Source organism: Bombina bombina, chromosome 5 (assembly GCF_027579735.1).
Source record: "Bombina bombina isolate aBomBom1 chromosome 5, aBomBom1.pri, whole genome shotgun sequence".
In the NCBI taxonomy this organism is placed as follows: domain Eukaryota; kingdom Metazoa; phylum Chordata; class Amphibia; order Anura; family Bombinatoridae; genus Bombina; species Bombina bombina.
Genome location: NC_069503.1, coordinates 706,010,410 through 706,028,189, shown reverse-complemented (window position 1 = coordinate 706,028,189; position 17,780 = coordinate 706,010,410).

Here is a 17,780-nt window from a genome sequence, read left to right as displayed (position 1 = left end):
CAGCTAGAAGATTACATCTGGAGGGGCACCAGACCTAGGATCTCCAAAAACACGTTATACCTACCTAAGGAAAAGGGGGGTTTGGGCATCCCAAACCTCTTAATATACAAAAAGGCGATTAATCTACAACATCAGGTGGAATGGTGTGCTAATTCCAAAGATAAGATATGGGTCCAACTGGGACGGCACATTCTGGGAGTTCAAAACGCGGGCTCGTTGGGCTGGATCTCCAGTAAAAACAGACCCACGGCGGCCACACAATATCCTTTTATGAGAGAGTTCTTTGTGACATGGGATAAATCCCTAGTGGAATACCCACATATCTCTTCTAACCCTTCACCTCTCACCCCCTTTATACAAAATCCAGACATACCATTTTCTAATATCCCACATGCAGCTCTAAATAAAACACAATTAGACCAGACAATGTTCCACAGGCTGATTTCAAACAAAAAACTCAAAGATTTGGGAGTTCTGGTGGAGTCGGGCTTAGACATACCATGGTTCTTCCATAGACAGCTCCAACACTATCTGCTTACACACAAAAGAGCTGACAGAGTGTCTAGACAGTTGACTCTGATGGAGTCATTGTGTTTATTAACACACACTCCAAAACACTTGATATCTATTATGTACAGGCTATTGATATCCCATAAGGATTCTCACACACCTACTTTTGTTAGGCAATGGAACAGCGACCTGGACTGTGACCTCACAGACACTGATTGGCAAAAAATATTCCATAATCATACCAAGGCCTCAGTTTCGGCTAGAACTCTAGAATCGAACTACAAATTCTTGTCCCGCTGGTACCTCACGCCAGTCAGGATAAAAAAAATATATAAGAAATCAGATGGTAGATGTTGGAGGGGCTGTGGAGAGACTGGCTCTATTCTTCATATATGGTGGTCGTGTGGAATGTTAGCTACGTTCTGGTCAGCAGTATTGGACATAATGGACTCTAAACTTAACACTACATTACACAGAGATCCTAGCCTCCTTCTGTTCCATAGACTACCCAAACTTACAGAGAAACCTAAAAAACACTTATTATATATCATGTTAAATAGCGCGAAAGCTCTCATCCCTAAAAACTGGAAATCCACTAGTATCCCTCAGATTGCAGATTGGGAGGCTCAAGTAGATAAACATTTATCATTAGAAAGATTTAGATATCTGAGAGAGGACAGGGCCGAAGTTCATGAATATATGAAAGAACTTTGGAGGCCATCAATTAGATAAATTTTAGACTTTTCAGTTACTCCCGCACCAATATATAGATTTGTACACTATACCCTACTATACCCCCCCTTTTTTTTTTTTTTTTTTTTTTTTTTTCCCTTTCCCTCATCTCTCCCCCTCCCTTGTCCCAAGATGAAACCCCCTTCCCCCTTTCTTACTCTTCTCACCACCTTCTATGGATCCCTTTTTCTTTTCGTATCTTCTTCTCAGGACGAACATCGAAGCTTCTGATGTACGTCATACTCAAATTTGATAAGGATGTTTGTCGTTTTCACTTCATTTAATCTTCTTATGACCATATATATGTGTTACGTTGAATGTCTTATTTAACAGATTCCTATGATACATGTATTTCTCATAATGTGACACTGAATACTGTGATACGCTGTCATCTTTATTTGTGAATTGTATTTTGTTAACTTTCAATAAAGCTTTTTCAAAATTTAAAAAAAATTAAAAAAAAATAAATAAATAAAAATGTTTCATGTCACTTTAACCTTTTGTGATAACAAAATATATTAAGATCTGCCCTTATTACTAAATAAGATCAAGTAGGGAGATGTTACCCTACTTATGGGTTATGTTTTATCTCTGTCATAGGGGACAAATTATTTATGCAGGTAAAAGGCAAGCGGCCACTCCAAACTCTCTGGCCGGCCCGGACTGTGGCTCAGGATGATGACATCACGGACGCCGCCGTGGTATCGGCATAGTGGACAAGTAAAGCATGCGGTGACTGGGTGCAATGCCTAAATGGGCAACAAATCAATTGCCACAACCAGCAATACAAAAATAGAAAAGGCAGCACCAGCATTAAACTTAAAAAAAAATCCTTTATTTTTCTTAGAGGCTAGACAAATGTGACACAGAATGAACGTCTGACGCGTTTCACGCCCCCTAGTGGCGTGTCATCAGAGACCAAATTATTTAAACATGAATGAAAGAAAGAAACACAGTCCCTCACCTTTCAGATGCAGAAGGGGGAGATTAATAAACCAGAAAAAGGCTGCACAGGTAGATGTGCATCAACAAATGCATTGATAATGACAGGTAATGCCTGTTTGGCAGAAGCAGTAGTAGATATAGGGATAAAATGAAATAAATACATAACATAATATAGCTAACTTCCATTTTTGATAAATCTATTTGCACCATGTTTAACACATGTAATACAAGTCCCACTCTAAACTTCGCACCAAATTTAGCGCAATACTTTGCACCGAATTTGATGCGATACTCAAACTCCTAAACAACCCACAAACTAGTAGAATTTTGAACCACTCTTTAATGGGAAATGCATAATCACGTGATTAATGAAATCAGCCAATCTGATTTTAATATACATTTTATACTATCACTAACTAATCAAATTGATCTATGCTTGTGTCATTAATCACTCATCAGAACATGTAAGTGCCATTTGTTAAATTGTGTATTATACTTTGAAAGTATGTATATGTGAAATTAGTATTAAAGATAAACATTGATGACGACATTTGGCCAAACAGTGTAATATTTTTGACAATAATTTTAATAATTGAATGATGTTTGATTCAATATAATCTTAAACTGATAGCTTAAAGGGATAGACTACCTAACATTAAACTGTTATGAATCAGATACAGCAGAAATTAAAATCATCTCTTTAATGTCATCCTATTTTCTTCCTTCTCTTGAATTTAATTTTCATTAAGAAATGATATCTTAAATGCCAGCCGATTTGTTAACTCCTGTGTAGGAGTGGTGTTTAAAACTAGACTTCAATTATGAAGCGATACACAGGTGCAGAAAGAAAGAAAACTGGCCCAGCTCTTAAAATATCCATTGTTTGCAAATAAATATATATGATACCCTAATTACATGTTATATTCACAATTATTCTTGCTCAGAATAATAATGTTTACAAAATATACATATAGTGCTATAAATGAACACAGAGATATGAAAGACAACATTGTTTAGAGCAAAATAAAATAATTTAGGGACATGTAGATATGTTTGCAAAAGATTTCTGGCATAAAAAACACATACATACATACACACACACACACACTATATATGTGTGTATAGAAATAAATATGTATAAATTCTAGCATTAATATTTTTTTTTTTTTTTAGAAAACATGAGATAAGCATATAATGATTTCTAGAAATACAAATAAACTTAAATTTATGTGAAAATATCATATATCAGATTTTTTGTTTAAAAAATAAATAGAAAGATAACTTTCTATGAGATATTATTGGTTGTTCAGGTATAAATCTAGCTATTTCTTGGACAATAACAGATGAAAAATAAAAGATTAGCTTTAGCAAAATGTGCTTGTTCATGGACAGTAATGAAATGGTATAAATAAAGTTGGAAAAACAGAAAAAAACTGTCTTCATTTGATGGACATTCAGGGTAGATCATTTGAAAAATAAGGATATCTGCAACATCAATAATTCTTATTTATCAACAGTCCGATGCTAATTGTGCCAGACTTGACATTCGCGCCAGCAATGTATGGTGAGCATATAGCCCATAGCGATTGTGTTGAGATTGACGCCTTGATAAATCGGCCGCTCAGACTGGACTGGGGACACATCCTATGACCCTGCAACATGCTCAGCCCTGGGTGCTCAATAGCACTCTCAGGAAGCTGTGCTGTCCCCAGAGTCACAGGCAGTTAACCCCAGAAAAGTCTGGGTGTAAAGCCCATAGGGAAAATTACAAAATAAATTAATACAACACACAGAGAAAGTCCTGGGCTTGTCCCATTTGGCCGGATGCGGTAACTAACTCTTTGATTTTTGCTTTTAATCTTAGCTGACAGCTTGCAAGCGAGTGCTTGACTTTCTCTGTGTGATATATACACTGCTCAAAAAAATAAAGGGAACACTAAAATAACACATCCTAGATCTGAATGAATAAAATATTCTAATTAAATACTTTGTTCTTTACATAGTTGAATGTGCTGACAACAAAATCACACAAAAATGAAAATCAAAATTTTCAACCCATGGAGGTCTGGATTTGGAGTCACACTCAAAATTAAAGTGGAAAAACACACTACAGGCAGATCCAACTTTGATGTAATGTCCTTAAAACAAGTCAAAATGAGGCTCAGTAGTGTGTGTGGCCTCCACGTGCCTGTATGACCTCCCTACAACGCCTGTGCATGCTCCTGATGAGGTGGCGGATGGTCTCCTGAGGGATCTCCTCCCAGACCTGGACTAAAGCATCCACCAACTCCTGGACAGTCTGTGGTGCAAAGTGAAGTTGGTGGATGGAGCGAGACATGATGTCCCAGATGTGCTCAATTGGATTCAGGTCTGGGGAACGGGAGGGCCAGTCCATAGCATCAATGCCTTCATCTTGCAGGAACTGCTAACACACTCCAGCCACATGAGGTCTAGCATTGTCTTGCATTAGGAGGAACCCAGGGCCAACCGCACCAGCATATGGTCTCACAAGGGGTCTGAGGATCTCATCTTGATACCTAATGGCAGTCAGGCTACCTCTGGCGAGCACATGGAGGGCTGTTCGGCCCCTCAAAGAAATGCCACCCCACACCATTACTGACCCACTGCCAAACTGGCCATGCAGGCAGCAGAACGTTCTCCACGGCGTCTCCAGACTGTCACGTCTGTCAAATGTGCTCAGTGTGCCCCTGCTTTCTTCTGTGAAGAGCACAGGGCGCCAGTGGAGAATTTGCCAATCTTGGTGTTCTCTGGCAAATGTCAAACGTCCTGCACAGTGTTGGACTGTAAGCACAACCCCCACCTGTTGACGTTGGGTCCTCATACCACCCTCATGGAGTCTGTTTCTGACCGTTTGAGCAGACACATGCACATTTGTGGCCTGCTGGAGGTCATTTTGCAGGGCTCTGGCAGTGCTCCTCCTGTTCCTCCTTGCACAAAGGCGGAGGTAGCGGTCCTGCTGCTGGGTTGTTGCCCTCCTACGGCCTCCTCCACGTCTCCTGATGTACTGGCCTGTCTCCTGGTAGCGCCTCCATGCTCTGGACACTACGCTGACAGACACAGCAATCCTTCTTGCCACAGCTCGCACTGATGTGCCATCCTGGATGAGCTGCACTACCTGAGCCACTTGTGTGGGTTGTAGACTCCGTCTCATGCTACCACTAGAGTGCAAGCACCACCAGCATTCAAAAGTGACCATAACATCAGCCAGAAAGCATAGGAACTGAGAAGTGGTCTGTGGTCACCACCTGCAGAACCACTCCTTTATTGGGGGTGTCTTGCTAATTGCCTATAATTTCCACCTGTTGTCTATCCCATTTGCACAACAGCATGTGAAATTGATTGTCACTCAGTGTTGCTTCCTAAGTGGACAGTTTGATTTCACAGAAGTGTGATTGACTTGGAGATACATTGTGTTGTTTAAGTGTTCCCTTTATTTTTTTGAGCAGTGTATATATATATATATATATATATATATATATATATATATATATATATATATATATAATCATCTATTTCAAAATACTTAGAACATACTGTATTCCCCCATGTGAAAAACATTGAAATGGGAAATATTTACAGTACTTACACAGTTAAACATTATTAAATATGAATATTGCATTAAAAAAGATTTTTCCTGTTTTAGCTACTTGACTGCAAAGGGCTCCAAAGCATATATATATATATATATATATATATATATATATATATATATATATATATATATATATATATATATATATATATATATATATCTCTATACCTATATATAATCATCTATATATAAAGAATATTCTGCTATGTGAAGAACATTAGAATGTGAAATATTAACTTTTTATGTTGGGTTAGCACACTTCAGAAAACACGTTCGGGGGTTTGTTGGGTTTTTTTATTCAATTTTTTGCACTCCATTGAAGTCTATGGGGGAATACATTAACGCAGTCACTATATTTCGAAGTTCGGCTTTTTGTAGGCGTCGGGTTAGCGCGCAAGCAAAAGGTTTTTACCTTCTACTTATAGATTGCATGCACACAAGTGGGAACGCAAACTACAGCTCCACTTCTAATCTAGCCCATATAGCTAAGTTTACATTTAAAAAAGAGAAGGAAGAAGTGAAGAAGGCACCAAAAAGAAAATGAAATTTCCCACAAAAAACACAAAAACTTTGTTAGGATTGAACAAGAAATATTGGTCTATTATTATTATTATTATTATTATTATTATTATTATCATTTATTTGTATAGCGCCGCCAAATTCCGTAGCGCTGGGTACAATGATGGGGGTATACAATGACAAAGATCTGTGATACAATACAAAACATAACAAGACTAAACAAATCTAGCACAGGATGAAGAGGGCCCTGCTCCGGAGAGCTCACAGTCTAAAGGTTTAGGGTGCAGAGACATAAGGTTGGGGTAGCTTGTTACATCGGTTGTATTTGCAGCAGTGAGTCAGGCAGTTCATGCACATGTATTAGCTTGGTTCGGATGCAGGATGGAGGAGAGATGGTAAGCCTCTCTGAATAGGTGGGTTTTCAAGGATCTTCTGAAGCTATACAAGGTTGGAGACAGTCTGATGGAGCGGGGTAGAGAGTTCCAGAGGACAGGAGCAGCACGTGCGAAGTCTTGGAGGCGGGAGTGGGATGTAGAGATAACAGGAGTGTAGAGACGTAGGTCAGAGTTTGATCGAAGAGGACGGGATGGGGAGTATTTCACAATGAGAGAGGAGATATAGTTGGGAGTTAGACTGTTGAGTGCTTTGTAAGTTAGGGTTAATACTTTAAACTGTATTCTGGAGTGTATGGAGAGCCAGTGTAGAGACTGGCAGAGCGGAGCAGCTGATGTAGATCGTCGACTTAGGTGGATGAGTCTAGCAGAAGCATTCATAATAGCTTGGAGGGAGGAGAGGCGGTGTTTTGGAAGGCCATTTAAGAGTAGATTGCAATAATCAATGCGTGACAGGATGAGGGAATGAATAAGTATTTTTGTAGTATTTTGAGTAAGGAAGGGACGAATTCTGGAAATGTTGCGTAGGTGTGACCGGCAGGATTTGGTAAGCGTTTGTATATGTGGGTTGAATGTGAGTTCTGCGTCTAGTGTGGTCTAGATTACATGTAGCTACAACATTTGATTGAGAAGTCTTTTATTGGATTTTGAAAATGCTGGCTTAGTTAAATTTAGATTTTAGTCATAAAATGGTTAACAAACCAATCACCTGTTGCAATAATATGACGCATAGGAAATCAAAATACCTGGATTTTACTTTCAAAGCTAATAAAGACCACCTTAATGCATAATAAATAATGGTACCTTTATTTTAGTAAGATAATGTTTAATTATATGCTGGGAATCTTCTGATATTACCAGGCTTAGTATTGGTAGCCATTATGTTCCAGAATGAACAGTTGAAATAAAATCTGTGTAAAATAAACCTACTTTTTTAATTATATTTTTATTTTTTAGACCACAAAAGTCTTAAGTTTTGAGTTGAAAAGGGTCTTGAGAAAATGGTTGCCAGTAGAGTATAATGAATATTCATAAGGGCTGTATGTTTCCAAAGATTGTAAGTGAATCTATGAAAATAAACCGAAAAAAGGTATTTAGGAAAACAGTATAAACACGTGAATATTAACATATAACCTCTGGCTTTGCTTGCCCAACTTCCTATTTCTACTTAAACTTAAACAGTAAATAAGTAGATTATCTGCAGCAGGAGTGATGCAGTTGCTTGCATTTGCACAGTTTATCTATGGCTTGAACTGTGCTATTTTCACTATCCAAGAAATGAAAAGTGTGAAGCCTTCACAAAAGCATCTCCATGGTGTCACGCTCGGCTGAGCATGTTTAGAGGAATGGAGCGTTATTAGGGTGATGAGTGGAATTCAGTATACCAGAATAGAAAAACAGAGCAAAGAAAGACTTTTCTAGAAAAAAACTTTATCTGAAAATAATGGAAGGAAACAAGAGACAAAACAATATGTGGTTATAATCCAACCTGATGATAGGCAAACAAAAGTGTTTTGAAAAAGAACACTTTGAGCAGAAGTCCTTCAACAAACATAGACTACCCCTGTGGGCACTGTTGGTGAAAGTCCTTCAACAAACACACACTACCCCTACGGGCACTGTTGATTTCGGAATCAAAGAAGAGCATACACTGGAATCATAGCAAGGGAATTGGGTTTCTGAATCAAGGTGAACATACTCAGGTATCACATCAAGGGTACTTGGTTTTAGGATCAGGTAGGCAATATTAGGTATTACATCAAGGCTACTTGGTTTCAGTATCAGGTGAGCATACTCAGGTATCACATCAAGGGAACATGGCTTCAGGAGCAAGCTAAGCATGCGCCAGTATCACAGCAAGGAAATGTGGTTTTAGGAACAAGCTGAGCATATGCCAGTATTACAGAAAGAGAATGTGGTTTCAGGAACAAACTGAGCATATGCCAGTATCACAACAAGGGAATGTGGTTTTAGGAACAAGCTGATCATAGGCCAATATCACAGCAAGGGAACATGGTTTCAGGAACAAACTGAGCATACACTAGTATCACAGCAAGGGAACTTTGTTTCAGAAACAGGCTGAGCATACGCCGGTATCACAGCAACGGAACTTGGTTTCAGGATACACAAGTGTCACAGTAGAGTTGTTTAGACTCAGCAGCCAGCTAAACATACTGTTTTTACAGTAGTGGTGTTTAGTATCAGTAGCCAAGTAAGTATACAGGTACTCACAGAAAAGGTGTTTAGTCTCACAGCAGAGACGCTTGGCTTCAGGATACACAGGAGTCACAGAAGAGTTGCTTAGACTCGGCAGCCAGAAAAACATACAGTTCTTACAGCAGAGGTGCTAGACTCAGCAGCCAGGAAGAATACAGGTACTCACAGAAGAGGAATTGCTGTAACAGGCTGAAGACATAGGATACAAGAGATTTGTCAGAATACAAGTCAAGGGCCTGTAACCAGGAAAGCAGTCCAATCTTTCATAAAGCAAAAGGAAAATCCAGAAGAATGGTAAATCAGCAAGCCGAGTTCAGAAGCCAGGAATCCACCAACAAGACAGGAATTTAGGAAGCAGAACAGAGGCACAAACAAAGGAAATCAATCACAATGTCAAGGCAGGAAGTGAATAGTGAAGCAGCCTTTTATAACAGAGCTGATTACAAACTACCTGCAGCTGATAAGCAGGTGGAGCCAGAGAGCAATCCACAGCAGACAACAAATCTCCAAAAGGCTGCAAACATAAACAAATACCTCTGGTGGTGCAGGAAAAGAGAAACAGGCTGAGAACCAGGAGTCCCAGGTTCAAATCCAGGCACAACCGTGACACATGTTTACATGTTTCAGCAAGTTTGTATTCATTTCATCCAGGACACATTGGCAGGACCCTTGTGGTTTGGGCTGGAAGCTCCCTGGATACTGTGTCCCTTGTAATGAGTCATGCATAATCAGTGAAGAACAATCCTCAATTGTAGGAATCAACCTAACCTTGGTTGTGGTATTGCTTCTAAGCTTGCTGAAATTTGGACCACTTTTTTCCTCATTCCTGCTTCTGGGTAAGCTAGTATGTAGAAATCAACTGGACCAAACTCATACCAGTAGTTTGGTGGTCTGGATTTTGGAACATTTTAATTAAGATGTTATATGACTGTCAGTGGTATCAGAGTCATAACTGCTTACTAAAAATACCCCCACCCTCACTTCGCTTACACCTTGATTTGTTTGGATTGTCCTCACTGTTGTAATCTGCTCATGTTAAAATAGGGAAAGATTCTACTGAATACAATATATAGAAAACCATGAGCCTTCCAGTAAGTCTATTGTTTGTTTGGTCTATGCAAACGTGATTACTCTCCTCTCACTCTCCTTTCACTCTACTCTCCAGGAGTGAATACAGATGACTCCATGTATGACATCTAAAAAATAAAGAGATGGCAGCCTTTTTAATCTTCTTTTTCTTTTGCTGATCTCTTCTTTTTGTATGCAGACTTCCTTGACCTGTTGCAAATCTATGTATATATATATGCATGCATGTGTATGTTGATATAAATGCTTGCAGGCTCCTCTGCCTGGAAAAGGGTTAGTGCTGATAGCTTACTTTCCACTCAATCCAGTGTCAATTTCACACTAGAGGGGCATGGAGGGTGGTTTGACAAAATAAATAAGTTAACAAATGCACCAAAAAATGTAAAGAAAACAAAAAAACTGACAAAATTCATCAGTATTCATTAGCTTCCTTTCAATTACCTTAATTGTTAAAAATACTTACATATAGTGAGCTGCAGAGCTGTGCTAATCCCGACACTTCTACACAGAGCACCGGGCCATGCTAATAGAAGGCTTAGCACAGAACAGACCTCCTACATGCACAGCACTGGGCTCTGTGAATAAGGGTTAAGATTAGCACGGCTCCACAGAGCGTTACACTTACCTATTTATGCATTTAGCAGAATATTAATTTTAATAGATTATAATATCTTTTAAAAGACCCACAAAACGGGTAATCTACTAGAATGAACATTCTCTGTGGTACGCCAATAACCATTTTTTGACAGCACACATAAATTGCATGAATGCCAGTGTTTTATATATTATGAAAGTTGATTTAAAAACTCACTGTACAGACCATGATCAAACACTTTCTCTTACTATACAGAATGGGATTTTAGACAAACAAGCAATATGGTAAATGCTTAATTTCTGATCATGACAGCGCTTGATACCCCATTCCTAAAGATAATAATACTGTACTTTACAATCCCAAAAGTAGGAGTATGAAATAAAAAATAAAGATTGAAATTACGGGTTTGCTAAATTGTTGGTTCTAAAGATCACATTAGCAGTACGGAATATCACATATATGTATATTAAATACAAATACATATGTAAATATAAATCATGCCTGCTACCTACAAACTATTCAAAACCAATCTTCTCTTGCATACTTAAAAGGGGAGAATGACCAATTTTTTGATTAACACCTGCTGAAATTTTTAAGAGCTGGTAAACTGTAGTGGAAAAGTAGTTAAACTGAGCATAAAACATTAGACAAATCAGGATTTTGAAAGTCGAATTTACTAACACTACTGCCGATTAATAGCAACAATGAAACCCAGCCATAGGGGCTGATTTATCAAGGGCCGAATGGGCCCTGATGCCACTGTTACCGTGTGAGTCTTCAGGCTTGCCGGAAACAGCAGTTATGAAGCAGCGGTCTTAAGACCTCTGATCCTTAACTGGTCCGCTCTGAGGCAGCGGATATCAATCCGCCTAATCCTATACAATCAGGCTGATTGACACCCCCTGCTGGTGGCCGATTGGCCACGAATCTGCAGGGGGCGGTATTGCACAAGAAGTTCACTAGAACTGCTTGTGCAATGTTAAATGCCGACAGCGTATCATGTCCGCCAGACAATAATAATTCAGCCCCATAGCGTTTTCACCCTCTTCTGTGTCTGCAAACCTGTGTGTGTTATTGAATTTAGGTAATTTGGGAAAAGTGGTATCAATCCACTCTGGACTTTCCAATAAGTTCTGTAGACTCTAAAATAATTTTAGTAAGGTGTAGCTATGCAGTGAGCCATATGTTCTCTCAAAATTTAGTTTTTTTGGTCAGCTTTGCTTAATTTGAAAACAGCTTATCAACATAAGAGACCATTAAATACGGTAGAATTGCATAATAAAAAGACAATGCAATAACACATAAATTTAAATGAGCAGTTTTCTGACAAGTTGTGAAAATTGACTTTAATTTGCAAGCCCCCTTGCATCATGTGACAGCCATTAGCCAATCAGACTTATATATGTATACACTGTGAACTTTTGCACATGCTCAGCAGCAGCTGGTGCCTCAGAAAGTATGCATATAAAAAGACTGTGTACAATGTGATAATGGAAGTAAATAGGAACATCTGTTAAAACTGCATTCTCTATCTAAATCATGAAAGTTACATTTTGACTTTAACGCCCTTTTAAACTTTCTTCCAGGTTCTAAAAATAAATTTGTCTTTTTTATTAATATTTATTTAAAGTAATTTAAACGTAACATTAATAGTAAATATGGAAAAAATATAACGAAACTTGTAAAGTAGTCTTTTTATCAGCATGACTCTAAAAGTAGTCCAATTTTTAGTTTTTTATTGTTGCTCTAGAAAGGAGCAAAACCTTTATTTATTACTAGTCCTAAAGCCTGTATAAACGGGCCAATTTTTTTAAGTACCACGGTCCCACCCCTTGCTCTCTCTCTCTCTCTCCCCCTCTTTTTTGCACTCTCTCTCTCCCCCCTCTCTTTTGCGCTCTCTCCCCCTCTTTTGCTCTCTCTCTTCCCCCTCTCTTTTGCTCTCTTTCTCTCTCTCTCCTCTCTTTTGCTCCCTTTCTCTCTCCCCCTCTCTTTTGCTCTCTTTCTCTCCCCCTCTCTTTTGCTCTCTCTAACCCCTTTTTTGCTCTCTCTCCTCTCTTTTTTGCTCTCTTTCCCCCCCTCTATTTTGCTCTCTTTTCCCCCTCTCTTTTGCTCTCTCTCCCCCTCTCTTTTGCTCTCTCTCTCTCCCTCTCTTTTGCTCTCTCTCCCCTCTCTTTTGCTCTCTCTCCCATCTGTTACTCTCTCTTCCCTCTTTTGCTCTCTCTCTCACCTCTCTTTTGCTCTCTCACCCCTCTTTTGCTCTCTCTCTCCTCTCTCATTTGCTCTCTCTATCCCCCTCTCTTTTGCTCCCTCTCTCTTTTTCTCTCTCTTGCTCCTCTCTCTTGCTCTCTCTCTCCCCTCTCTTTTGCTCTCTCTCTCTTTCCCCCTCTCTTTTGCTCTCTCTCTCCCTCCTCTCTTTTGCTCTCTCTCTCATCTCTCTCCCCCTCTCTTTTGCTCTCTCTCCCCCTCTCTTTTGCTCTCTCTCCCCCCCTCTCTTTAACTCTCCCTCTCTCCTCTCTTTTGCTCTCTGACCCCACTCTTTTGCTCTCTCGCTCCCTCTCTCCTTTGCTCTCTCTCTCCCCCTCTCTTTGGCTCTCTCTCCCCTCTCTTTTGCGCTCTCTCTCTCCCCCCTCTCTTTTGCTCTCTCTTTCTCTCTCTTTCCCCCCTCTCTTTTGCTCTCTCTTTCCCCCCTCTTTTGCTATCTCTCTCCCTCCTCTCTTTAGCGCTCTCTCTCTCTCTCTTTCCCCCCTCTCTTTTGCTCTCTCTTTCTTGCTCTCTCTTTCCCCCCTCTTTTGCTCTCTCTCCCCCCTCTCTTTTGCTCTCTCTCCCTCCTCTCTTTTGCTCTCTCTCTCCCCCTCTTCTATTTTGCTCTCTCTCACCCCTCCTCTCTTTTGCTTTCGCCCCTCTTTTTTGCTCTCTCCCCTCTGTTGCTTTCTCCCCTGTCCGGCCACGCCCACTTGTCATGGCCTTTTATTATATAGGATTTTTGCCCATTTGGATATGTTTTTCTTTAATTATGGGCTATTATTTTAGGATAAAATACTCATTCTTTGAGATGATTGCCTAATATTTTAAAGGCATGGTTTTAACTTAAATAATAAAATCTATTTATGATGTATGCAATGAACTATTTCAAAAGTTCAGACAAACATAAAGGAATATTTTGTTGCTCATACAGTATCTAAGTTATGTACCAGTTTTATAGTTTAAAAATGTGATTTAAGTTATACATTTAACGTTTTAATAAACCAGTAAATATTTGGGGAACTTAGCATACTTTAAAGGCCAGATTACAAGTGGCGATTTAACAGTTTCACGTGAGTGAAAAGGGGTTTATTGCGGGTGTTTGGATGTGTCGGAATGATTACCCCTTCTTCAGAACTCTAGTTAGCAAAAAAGTGTCACAAAACACATCAAAAATACATTACAAAGCACAGTTTATATGCGTGTACATATGTATTTATGTATTTACAGAGATATATACACATATAAACTCATAAATATAAATGTATACATATATATATATATATATATATATATATATATATATATATATATATATATATATATATATATGTGTGTGCATTGGAGCCCTTTGCAGTTAATAAGGTGAAAATTTGAAAAAGCATACTTATGCAATATTCAAATTTAATAAAGTGTTATACTGTGTATTTACTGTAAATATGTCACATTCCAATGTTATGCAAATGGGGGAATATGTTTTAAGTATTTTTAAATAGATATGCCTATGTATATCTATACATATATATACCAATATATATATATATATATATATATATATATATATATATATATATATATATATATACAGTATATATATATATATATATATATATATATATATATATATATATACTGTATATATATATATATATATATATATATATATATATATATATATATAGAGAGAGAGAGAGAGAGAGAGAGAGAGAGAGAGAGAGAGAGAGAGAGAGAGAGAGAGAGAGAGAGAGAGAGAGAGGCATAGATATACTGTATATTGTACCAAAATACCATCAGATATATATATAGAAACATGTTTTTATGAATAAATAGAACATATTCTTCTATGTGAAGAACAATGGAATGTGAAATATTCATATTTTCATGTTGGGTTAGCACACTTGAGAATATGTGTTCAGTTTTGTACATGAGTAGGGTGTTTATTTTACTAAATTACCTAATCTTTTTTTTTTTTTTTAAATGTATGGATAACTACCTTGAAATACAGTTCTGCATAGTCTGGATATATTGTTTTAATACAAAAATGTATGCAAGAAACTACATAAAGCCCCCACAAATTCCTATAGCTATTCTTGTTCAAAAACAATCGTGTAAAATGAGAAAGGAATAACATGGAGTAGCATATATAAAAACAGTGATTAGCTTCAGACTTTTGTATTTTCTGTTTAATAATCATATAAAGTTTCAAGGTGCTTTAATGACTTGATATAAAACATCATTTACCAGCATAAAAATGTAACAGAAATCATTCTGAATGTGATAATACAACTTTATTAAAATTATATTGCATTTTTTTTAAATATTATTTTTTAAGATTTACATCCCAATCAAAAAATATAGGATATATTAAAGGATATAATAATAATATTATAGATATTATAGATTATTAGATAAAAAAAGTCGTAGAGACCTGTAAATTGCATTACAATATTAAACTACACATAAAGCTTTCACAGTCTAGGTATGTGACTGGTTTTCATTCGGACGTATTTAGTTTACTGGCAAATAGTAAATTAATTACAAATATTCATACCCTAAGGCTTAGTATGTTTGTGACAGCTGTGCATATAGATTGGTATAAACTTGTAATTATAAATTAAAGGTAGAACATTTTCAGGAAAAAAGTATGTTGCAATAAATTAACATGCTGCAAAATATCCTGTATGTTTTGTGATCATTCGTAAAATGGGCATCAGAAGGACTTTTTTTCTGGGTGTGATGAGGCCAAATACAATAGATAGTCAAAGTTTTTTAACTCTATAGTATATAACAAGTAAAATAATTTTGTCCAAAGCAAAGGAATAGCTACATGGTAATATGGCAACATTTTTAAAAGAAGATAATCTAAGAGTACAGGGTATGTGTTTAAAACACAAACTCTTTTTATTTAATAAAAGAACCCCCCCCCCACCCCAAAAAAAAACAAAAAAAAAAAAAACTACAGATTTAGGCCACATTTACAATTAAACCAGTAATAGGTGTTAAAATGATTGACAGACAAATTATTATGTCTTTTCTCTGTTCACCAAGGTATCATATTTAAAGTTTGCACTAACTGCATTATGGTAGCTGACTAGTGGCTGCTTATAAAGTTAATAACTGAAGCGATTATCAACTTTCAGCAACAATCCCTATAATACTAGTTTTACACAATGTGAAACACACATACTGTATATTCAGTAAACATATTACAATTATTTTTTTTTGAGGTTCTGATGTTCACTTATATATCATATCCTTAGATATTATATATTAAAATAATAGAGAAATAATTTGCGTGAGTATATATATACATGATCAAAAGTTAGGGAAGGCTATGCATAAACCCTATTACATTTTTGTGGGCTTGTAAGACAGAATAAAAAAATATGTAAACCTAAAAAAAAACAAAAGGAAGCTATCAGAACTTTACGCCACCTGAATCGAATAACACTTTCAACTTCATTTTAACATTTCAAACACTCCCTTAGAATGCAGTTTTCCTGAAATAAATAAAATGGAGCTTTGTAAAGCTTATTTAATTGATTATACAGTTTATAACAAATGTATTTTAAAGTACATCAAAACAGATAATAGCATTCCTCCATTTCTAAGTAGCAGATACAGGTACATGTTAAACAAATTAACCTTTTTATGAAGGACAGTGCTAGTCAGTTAGTTAATCTTGATGATAAAAAAATCTATTTCTTTAATAGTAGCATTGAAATGTTGTTCTGTAATATTGTTATTTATCATCTTAAGTCTGATTAGTTTTCAAAAGAAAACAAAACAAAATATTGTGTCAGAAAATATATTAAAGAAATTTAGTAAATCTTAGAAAAATACCACTCTATACTTAATAAAGGACATGCACCATATTTTATGATTTCTATTCATTCAATGGAGCTCTGGTGTTTGTAATTGTGTTTATAAAACCATCCGTCTTCTGGAGCCATCTTTATCTGAGAAAGCCCCAAAGCACCGTCAATTCGGCTCAGATCTGATCAGCATCTTTATAGTTTATCAGCCTTGGGGTTCAATTTTGTTTTGGATGCTTTTATAAATGAGCACAATCACTGGTGAATCTGTTCTTCCAGATTGCAAAGAGAAAAATCGAGTGAGGAATGTTAGTAGATTACTGTGTCATTGAGGATAAAGTACAGGCACAAATGTACCAAAACTAGTCTTGTTGATGATTTTGTCTGCTTTTATTTTCTCCATTCTTAGTTTTATTTCACTATAATTAAACAATTGTCTTTTTAATATTGTCTTTGCCAGTTTTAATCTTTATTCTGGGCAGTAAATCATTGTTTTATCCAGCAAAATGTGAGTGTACAAATAGCTATTTATAAAAGGAAAAAATAATAATAAGCATAAAACTACAAATATAGGGGTTGCTGTTTACATGGTTATAATCCTATTCAAAGTGTGATATTTAGAAATACAATAAAAAGATGCTTTTTTGATTAAAACAATTTAAAAAGTGATACTTTTATCTTTTTGGATTATTAATTAGGATAGGGCTTTTAGTAGTGTGCATTATTCATTTGCAACTTAACAGTTTTTGTTAGTTTTAGGCTATGAAATGACTTGTTGTCTTAAAGGGGCACAAAAATGTGTTAAATCATTGTATGATTGCACCATTGTTTGCATATAACTATGTATATAACCCCTTCAACGGTGCTAAACATGTAGTTAAAGTCATCTCCAGAGCTGCAGAGGAGCAAGCTGAACTTATCTGTTAAACCAAGGACACGAGGTGTATGTGTGTAGTTACCAATCAGCAGCTTGCTACCAGTAGTGAATTGCTGCTCCTGAGACTACCTAGGTATGCCTTTCAACGAATTATAGCAAGAGAATGAAGAAAATGTAATATTAGAAGTAGATTGAAAAGTTTCTTAAAATTGTATGTTCTATCAGAATCATGAACATT